Raw genomic sequence first — 8340 nt, 5'->3', positions numbered from 1 at the left:
TTTGAAGGCGCTCACTTTCATAAACTAGTTTGGACTTTTGAGGAAAGAAACTGAGCAAAAAAAAAAAAAGGGGGTAAAATTTCAGGTCAAAAATACTGAATACTACATTTCCCATAATGCACCTGAATGCATCGTGTCTTTAATTAGAGCCTCTTCATTATTAACACTCCTGTTTGTAGAAGAAGAAAGATATGAAAGATAATTGGGAATATTTAAAATCTGATAATGGATCAGCATTAAATCACTTTCATCACATTTTTGGACTTTTGAGAAAAATCTTTTAGATCAAACTCCAAAATAACACTCCTATTTATAAAAGAAGGTTGATTAAAATATGAAATCAGCTGACTTTTATTTTGAAGGCGCTCACTTTCATAAACTAGTTTGTGGAAAAAAGGGTCAAATTTCAGATTAAACTCCCAAAACACTGAAGACTACATTTCCCATAATGCACCTGAATGCATCGTGTCTTTTATTAGAGCCTCATTAACACTCCTGTTTGAGAAAGAAAAGACGTAAATTGATTCATATTTTATCAGATTTGTGTCTTTTTTTTTACATAATCTTGATTCTGATCCTTTAATATAATATTTTTTACATCTACAGAAACATTTATAAATACATATTTTATAAAATCAGCTGATTTATTGATTGTCACAGATCTCCAGTTAATTAACTCTATTATTCTTATTATAACTGATAGAAACCAGAGCTGCAAATTATGATTTTATATATTTTTCTCAATTAATTAACCGTTCGGCCTTTTAAAAATATATTTAAAAAAAAAAAAAAAAAAAAGTTAAAAAATATTAAAAAAAATAATGAGAAGTTTATAATAACTCCGAGGCGATGCGGTCTGCCGGTGACGTCTTCAGATATTTAATAAATATAAAAAAACCACAAACAGCTCGTTATTAATTAATCGAAACGACTGCTGAACGTATAAAAAACGAGACCAGAGTTGTAACAAACTGGACTTCAGAGATTTATGATGTTATAGTTTCAGGTGTGATGATGATGATGATGAAGATGATGGTGATGATGATGATGATGATGATGATGATGATGATGATGATGATGATGATGGTGGTGATGTATTTGGGGTTTGATCATCATTTCCTGTATTTTCTTTGGGGTTTTTTTGGGGTTAGGGTGTTTGGGGGGAAGCGAGAGGCCTAATTTCTGACTTTCTGTTGGGGTCCTTGAACATATCACAGAATGTACAGAAACACAAAAAAACCACAAAACACAGAAAATCAAGATTCAAGTTTTCTTTTTGTTTTACATCTAAAAAAAAAAAAAAAAATTTAAAGGAGAAAAATTTAAGAGAAGTTTTTTTTTTTTTTTTTTTGTCGAGTAAATTTATTATTATGTCTTATAATTATTATTATTATTATTATTATTATTATTAATGCGAGGCCTCATTTCTGTAGATGTTTCATCCATTCAAATAAAAAAAACAGAAAAATTAAAAGAAATGTTTCTGTTGAATGTTTTTATTCTTTTCAGATCTCAAGGATGCAGCTTCCTCTTCTTCCTCTTCCTCTTCTTCCTCTTCCTCTCTTCCTCTCCTCTTCCTCCTCCTCTCCTCTTCTTCTTCCTCCTCTCTTCTTCCTCCTCTCTTCTCCTCTTTTTCCTGTTCCTCCTCTTCCTCTCTTCTCCTCTTCCTCTTCTCTTCTTCCTCTCCTCTTCCTCCTCTTTTTCCTGTTCCTCCTCTTCCTCTTCTTCCTCTCCTCTCTCTCCTCTACTTCTTCCTCTTCTTCCTCCTGTCCCTCTCTCCTTCCTCCTCCTCCTCTCCTCTTCCTCCTCTTCTCCTCTCCTCTCCTCCTCCCTTCCTCTCCTTCTTCCTCTCCTCTTCCTCTCTTCCTCCTCTCAATCCTCTCTCCTCTTCCTCCTCATCCTCCTTCTCTTCCTCTTCCTCCTCTCCCTCCTCTCCTCTTTCTTCTCTTCCTCCTCTCCTCCTCCTCTCATCTTCCTCTCCTCTCATCCTCTTCCTGTTCCTCCTCTCCTCCTCTTCCTCACATCTTCCTACTCTCATCCCTCTCCTCTTCCTCTCTTCTCCTCTTCCTCTTTTCCTCCTCCTCCTCTCCTCTTCCTCATCCTCTCCTCCTCTCATCTTCCTCCTCTCCTCTTCCTCTCCCTCTCCTCCTCTTCCTCCTCTTCCTCCTCTCCTTCTCTTCTTCCTCCTGTCCTCTTCCTCATCTCTTATCCCTCTCTCCTCTTCTTCCTCTCCTCTTCCTACTCTTCCTCCTCTTCCTCTCATCCTCATCTTCTCCTCCTCCTCCTCCTCCTCCTCCTCCTCCTCCTCCTCCTCCTCCTCCTCCTCTCTTCCTCTCTCTCCTCTCCTCTTCTTCTCTTCCTCCTCTTCCTCCTCTTCCTCCTCTCTTCTTCCTCCAGTCACAGGCCGGCGTGGGAGGTGTTTCTTTGTGTCCGGTGGCATTGAATCACAGCCGCCTGCTTTTATGTGTGTGTGCCCCCGTATGTTCCTTAGCAACACGAGTGTCCACATTTATTACCTGCAGCACACACACACACACACACACACACGCGCGCACACACACACACACACACACACACACACACACACACACACACACACACACACACACACTCTCACACACACACACACACCCACACACACTCTCACACACACACACACACACACACACACACAGAGGAAAGGAAAAGGTTGATTGTGATTGGCCGCGTGGGCGTTTGAATCTGTCACGACGATAGAAGACGAATCAAACATGAAGCTGCTGCTCTGCTGTTTTTAATGAGCCGTAACCATAGCAACCGCACAGATGAATCGGTATTATGGGATTGTTAGAGACGTCTCCGGTTGTAAAATTCACTACTGAAACTATGAGTTGGTTTATTAAGAACAAGAATAATATTTTTTAATAAAGGGTTAGAAGTGAATTTATAAACATCTGTTAAAGTTGATGAAAGAAAGAAAGAAAAAGATGAGGAAAGAAGAAAGGAGTAAATGAGTGAAATCAAGTCTTTTATGTTTTAGCGCTGAAGACTTTGGTTCATTTTACAGTTTTATGTAAATGTTTTATTTTGTTCACTTTTTAAGGAAAATGTAGAAAAGCTCAAAACTATTATTAAAATAGTCGGTAATCAATTTTCTTTCCATCAGCTGATTAATTATTCTGGTTCCACATTAGTTTGATTAGTTTTTCTCTTTATTAAAGATTTTATAATGTTAAGAAAAGTGCCACACAAATATTATTATTATTATTATTATTATTATTACTATAGAACCAGACAAACAGTTTGTCTGATTTAATTTATTTTAAATAAAGCGTTGATGACGTCACATAAACCACTTAATGATTTAATAGTTTATTAAAGGATCATTAAAACATCTCTGATAATAAATTAGGATCCAGTTTAATTTCTAAAGCTTCTCCGAACAGGAAGTGAGTTTTAATTGGTTGGTTTGACTTTAAAGACGAAGAGTAAAATGATTTATTAGCTTTATTACATTTTAACCTCCTGACTTAATAACTTAAAGCTTTTATATCTGAGGATCAGCTGGTTTGGTTTTTACATGTCTGGATTAATGTAACGTGCTGTTTCACCACCAGGTGGCACAAAGGTCAAAGTTCAGTAAACTCAAAATATAAACGTCTCAGGTTAATTATTCCTGCTCAGTTTCTATTTAAGACATTTAAAGCTTTTTAATGTAACAGAATATATTTAAACATGTTTCAGAATAAAAGCATCGAGACTTTAAAGACTTTAATTATTTATTAACCCATTTTGTCCCGGATGTTTTTATGCATATAATCATGTTAACTGAGTCCCATATGAACATGTTCTAAAGTTACTTCCTCCATTTTGTGTTCAAGAAAATCTCATGTGAATGTTCAGCAGCTATAGATGGGTTAGGGTTAGGGTTAGCTCGTATCTCCCCTCTGATGGTGAAAAGTGATTAGAGCACAAAAGTGTGAGAACAATTCAATTCATTTTTTTTAAATCAAAAAACTTAAAATATTTCACCACGGCTCAGAAAGTACCATCGAAAGTTGATAGGGCAGACATTCGAATGAGACGTCGCCGCCACGAGGGCCAGCGATCGGCTCGAGGTTATCTAGAGTCACCAAAGCGGCCGGGGCACCCCGAGAGGCACCCGGCATGGGTTTTGGGTCTGATAAATGCTCGTTTGCATGTATTAGCTCTAGAATTGCCACAGTTATCCAAGTAACGGTGAGAGCGATCAAAGGAACCATAACTGATTTAATGAGCCATTCGCAGTTTCACTGTACCGGCCGTGTGTACTAACCCTTGTTGCCGACGCTCTCTGGACATTTCTTTTTCCGAAAACTGGGTTTTCTGAAATCGGGGAGATGGTAGCTTGGGCTTACCCCCCAAACTATATTATAGTCTACCACACAGCGCTAATAGCTAGCTAGTTAGTTAGTGCTAGCTACCAAACACTAGTAATGTTGGTTACCTAATGTTAAAGCTAACAGCTTCTAGAGACTAAGTAGATATATATATGTCAACAAAAGAAATATTATTATTACGTCAAAATCACCTTTTCTTGTGGAGGTTTGTCGTCGCCATGCCCTCAGTAAGATGGGTCAGGAACTCAACAACGCCATGTGATAGGAAGTATGTGGAAACTTTTTTTTTCTTAATATGATTTTCTAAGGTGTCTACTCACATATCATTGATATATAAAACATGTATAGTATTTAGAAATGTATTTATAAGTGGAAAATGACAAGCATACACTTCTGGGCTTAAATGGACCAGTTCACAGTTCACAGTTTAAACCAGCAGTCAGGTTTTCCTCTCTGTAATCATTCCTCCTGTTCATGCTGACTATTAAAAGATCTCCTTCAAATATGCTTTCAGTGTTCAGTGATGGAGGACTGTATCCACAGTGTGTCCACACAGTCATTTAAAGACTCTGATCAGCTTCTATTGAGCTTCATCAGTGTGAGTTAGTCATATCAGTGATATCTGACACATTTACAGTCTGTTTAGCATCAAATTCCCTCTTAGTGTTTCCTTTCCTTCCTTCCTTCCTTCCTTCCTTCCTTCCTTTCTTTCTTTTGATGGTGAAAGGAGACAATTAAAAAACACACAAGAAGTTTTAGTAGTTTTCTGATTTATTGAACTCTCTCACATCGTACAACAGAAACAGGACTGATGGACGCACTCGGAGCGTAAAGACGACAGCAGAGGAAAGACGATCCGATACAGATGCTACCATGTCGGGTTAGTACGAACTGCTCCTTTAACGTCTGCAGGAAGAAGGTCGCAGCGTCCGGTTCTTAAAAGAGCAGCTCGTACCATCGGCGGATACTCGTGTATATATCTCTAAAAAAGAAACCTGTACAGCAAAAATCAGTATTTTCAAAATAAAAGGATTCACAGTAGCAAACCAACGTGACACAAACGTGGAGAAAAATTACAATCATCAAATAAATTAGAAGGCTCCACATGAATAAATAGATATTACAATCTTTAAAATGTGACGAAAGCTTCATCAGATTAATCAGCAGGTTAAAAACAGCAGACGTCTGATTCATGAAGAACAGGTTTGACTTTTCTTTGGCTTCACTGAATTATAACTGAGCTGTGAGCGCCGCCGTGTGGCCAAGACTGTAATTACAACAATCAGATCCATTAAAGAGGATTAAAGTTATAATGTGTGTTTCTTATTTAGCTGTTAAACTGTTTTTGATGGTTAGACTGAATCCTTCACGCCTCAATGCTGCAGTGTTTCCTGCTTTGTCAGTTTGTAATGTGTTAAAAGAATCTATAACATATATTTATATAACATGTTTCATTATCAGTGAGCTGAAACTCAACTTTAAGGCCAAGTCCACACGTACCAAAACCATCTTTTCCCTCTCCGTTTTCCCTGGCAACGGATCCATCTCAACACGACTCAACACACTAGGTAGGAGCCACGCTAGGTAGGCTACTTCATATTCCAGCCTGTAGGCGGCGCTGTTTCAGTTTCAGGAATTCACCAAAAACGGAGAGGAAGAGGCTATAAGAGGGATATAAGAGGTGGAAGACTAAGCTCGAGGGGTGTGGCGATGACATCATCGAAACGCAGGTATGCGTCTTCACCCTGGGACCAGGTTTCAGAAAGCTTCGTTTGGACGATCGACCAAAACGATGCAAAACATCTGCGTTTAAACCAGAAAGCGTCTCCATGTGGATGAACCCCGGCCCCCAAAGCTCCTCCTCAGCTTCATAGTTGAGTTTCAGCTCATTGTTTAGATGTTCCTCCGCATCAGGCAGACACAGTTATCTGTAGACTAGCTGCTGAACATCGTGGAGCGTTTAGATATTTCCTCAGGAGCTGGTGGAGAGTAAAAACAGAGCTAAAAGAGAGAGAATACTGGACAGAAACACGATGAACTAATGAATGATGAGGTTGATCAGTAACTGCTGGATGTGGAGATGAGTTCAACATATTAACATTAAACATGAAGATGAGTCAGAGTTCAGTTCACTGATTGTTTAGTGGACAAAAAACATCAGTTAGTGTAAATTTAAAGGACTTTTCTGTCTAAAATGTCTGGAACCAACAATCAGGAGCCAAAAATGAACATTAAGTGTGTTTTTCTTGCTGTAATGATTCCTCCTGTTCATACTGAGCATTAGATCCTTCATCATGTTTACAGGAAGTGATGGAGGACTAAACCTACAGTCCTCCTTCTGTGGAAACATGGATTATAAAGTTGATGTGAAGCTAATATGAAGCTTCAGTGTCTGAATGAGTCAAATCTTCATCTTCTATGTTTCAGCGTTACACTGTTTTTACTAGCAAAGTCTTTTTGTTACTATAATAAACACTTTGCTACTAAAAACAGTGTAACGCTGAAACATAGAAGATGAAGATTTGACTCATTCAGACTCTGAAGCTTCATATTAGCTTCACATCAACTTTATAATCCATGTTTCCACAGAAGGAGGACTGTGGGTTTAGTCCTCCATCACTTCCTGTAAACATGATGAAGGATCTAATGCTCAGTATGAACAGGAGGAATCATTACACACACATACACACACACACACACACACACACACACAGACTGTTACTTTAAGCTCCTGATTGTTGGTTCCAGACATTTTAGACAGAAAAGTCCTTTAAATTTACACTAACTGATGTTTTTTGTCCACTAAATAATCAGTGAACTGAACTCTGACTCATCTTCATGTTATAAGTTGATATGTTGAACTCATCTCCACATCCAGCAGTTACTGATCAACCTCATCATTCATTAGTTCATCGTGTTTCTGTCCAGTATTCTCTCTCTTTTAGCTCTGTGTTTACTCTCCACCAGCTCCTGAGGGAAACATCTAAATGCTCCACGATGTTCAGCAGCTAGTCTACAGATACCTGTGTGTTCAGTCTCTGGAGAACCGTTCTGTAGTTCTGTAGGTTCCACGTTACTGCACATGCTCAGTAGCGTCTGAGACCAGACTCTTCAAAATAAAAGAACATCAGTGCAGTTTGTTCCCTTATTTTGAAGGGTTTGGTCCTTTATTTTGAAGGGTTTGGTCCTTTATTTTGAAGAGTTTGTTACTTCATTATCACCACTCCAAAATAAAGGAACAAGCTCTTCAAAGTAAAGGCGTTTGTTCCTTTATTTTAAAGAGTTTGGTCCTTTATTTTGAAGAGACCAAACACCTCTTCAAAATAAAGGCGTTTGGTCCTTTATTTTGAAAGGGTTTACTCCTTTATTTTAAAGAGGCCAAACACCTCTTCAAAATAAAGAAATAGGCTCTTCAAAATAAAGGCATTTGTTCCTTTATTTTGAAGGGTTTGCTCCTTTATTTTAAAGAGGCCAAACACCTCTTCAAAATAAAGGCATTTGTTCCTTTATTTTGGAGGGTTAGCTCCTTTATTTTGAAGAGTTTGTTCTTTATAAAGGAATAGACTCTTCAAAATAAAGGCATTTGTTCCTTTATTTTGAAGAATTAGCTCCTTTATTTTGAAGAGTTTTGAACATTAACGGAGGAATAAAACTTTAAACTTTAAATTATCCTTTAAAATGAAACCCAAAGATTCTCAGTTAATTCAGCTTCATGAAACAGACGCCTGCAGCTGAAACATAACTATGGTGATGATGATGGTGGTGGTGATGATGATGATGATGATGAAGATGGGTTGTAAGCAGTGGTGATTATAAGTGCAGCACAGGTAATAATGTGAGTGTCAGTGCATCTGTTTAATTAAGGTTAGTCAGAGTAAAGGGTTAAATCAGGGCCAGCCTTCAGGAAATACTCTGATCCTCCTCGAGGGGGGGGGGGGCAGGTAGGGCAGGTGGGGAGGGGGGGGTATGGGGGGGGGCGGGG

This window comes from Scomber japonicus, chromosome 19 (genome assembly GCF_027409825.1).
Source record: "Scomber japonicus isolate fScoJap1 chromosome 19, fScoJap1.pri, whole genome shotgun sequence".
NCBI lineage: Eukaryota > Metazoa > Chordata > Actinopteri > Scombriformes > Scombridae > Scomber > Scomber japonicus.
The sequence above is the reverse complement of the archived record's forward strand: the minus strand, read 5'-3'. Positions refer to the sequence as shown.